General features: G+C 43.4%; 1 non-coding gene across 1 annotated transcript; it reads left to right on the top strand.

Moving 5' to 3' along the window:
• The first annotated feature begins 1206 nt into the window (after window positions 1-1206).
• LOC148564073 (small nucleolar RNA R71) lies at window positions 1207-1310 on the top strand. Its single transcript, XR_015885492.1, has one exon. It is a non-coding gene; the product is annotated as a small nucleolar RNA R71 (small nucleolar RNA).
• The last annotated feature ends 226 nt before the right edge of the window (window positions 1311-1536 follow it).

The raw sequence follows: 1536 nt of genomic DNA, 5'->3' as shown, positions 1-1536 counted from the left end.
AAACTTCCTGGGTCTCTTCTTTTTGTAGGCAACTCAGGTTGAATAAGGGCACTACATTCCTTGTTCATCACTATAGTCTACCCTCCCTTGAGTGAGCTTTTCCTGGGAAGAAGTTCCTTCATATACTTGATGAATGCAGGCATTTGTTGAATTGCCTTGATGAATGGTATGTTCACATGCAGAGATGCAAACAAGTCTAGGAACCTTGAGTATATTCTTTTTCCCACAGCACCATTGAGCAGTTAAGGGAATAGTGCATAGAGCTTCAGCAGCTCTTGTTGTGAGATTTCTGGTTCTTTGTGATCTCTATCCTCCTCTTTGGTTGAGTTGTCTTCAGGTTGTTTGCACACTTTGCTTTGCTTGTCTTCAATCTCTTGATCACTTGTAGTGACCATTTTGCAATCTTCCCATCTTACTTTCTTTGCTTCTCCCTTGGGGTTTCTCTCCGTGTCACTTGGGAAGCTATCAGTAGGTTTGGGAATCTTCTCAGCTAAATATCCCACCTGAAATTCCAGCTTCTTGATGGTCTCACCCTGGTTCTTAATATTGGCTCGCACCTCCTCTTTGAACACCTTATTTTCTTGAATCTCTTGGTATATTGCTTCAAGTAAGGCTTCAATCTTAGAGAGCTTGTCATCAATTGATGAGTGATTCGGAGCAGACGTGCTGTTTTGGTTTTGATAAGTATGTGGAGAAGTGTTGTTGTGGGGGTGTTGAGATATCCTCTGGGTGAATTGCTTTTGATCTTACTCACTTCCCCACCCAAAGTTCGGGTGATTTCTCCATCCAGGGTTGTAAGTCTTGGAGTATAGATCATAGTTTTTCCTTGGTGAATTCCCAATGTAGTTGGCTTGCTCCTGACTCCCCTCTGCTTCTTCATTCACTCCTTCTTGGATTGTTGATGAAGATGAGATTGCTGCTACTTGGTTCCTCTCCATCTTCTTGGTGAGGTCAGCCAGCTGCTGGGTAATGAGCATGTTTTGGGCCAACAGAGCATCTACATTGTTTAGCTCCATCACTACTCTTGTGTTCCCTCTTTCGGAAGCATAGAAGTAGTAATTTTCTGCTACTGTTTCAATAACATCTATGGCTTCCTCAATGGTCTTCTTCTTGTTCAAGGATCCTCCAGATGAATGGTCTACTGCCTTCTTTGACTCATAAGAGAGCCCTTCATAGAAAATGTGCAGCTGGACCCATTCGTTGAACATGTCAGGTGGACACCTCCTTGTTAAGTCTTTGAACCTCTCCCATGCTTCATACAGAGTCTCACCATCTTGTTGGCTGAAGGTTTGAACCTCAGCTCTCAGCTTATTGATTCGTTGAGGAGGGTAGAATCTTGCTAAGAATTTGTTCACCACATCCTCCCAAGTTGTCAAGCTCTCCCTTGGGAAGGATTCCAGCCACTTGGCTGCCTTGTCTCTGAGTGAGAATGGAAATAAGAGCAGTCTATAGGCGTCAGGATGAACACCATTAGATTTCACTGTATCACATATTCTCAGGAAGGTGGTCAAATGTTGATTGGGGTCTTCTTGAACA

This window comes from Arachis ipaensis, chromosome B5, assembly GCF_059453495.1.
Source record: "Arachis ipaensis isolate K30076 ecotype BB chromosome B5, ASM5945349v1, whole genome shotgun sequence".
NCBI classification, from domain to species: domain Eukaryota; kingdom Viridiplantae; phylum Streptophyta; class Magnoliopsida; order Fabales; family Fabaceae; genus Arachis; species Arachis ipaensis.
The sequence above is the reverse complement of the archived record's forward strand: the minus strand, read 5'-3'. Positions and strand labels throughout refer to the sequence as shown.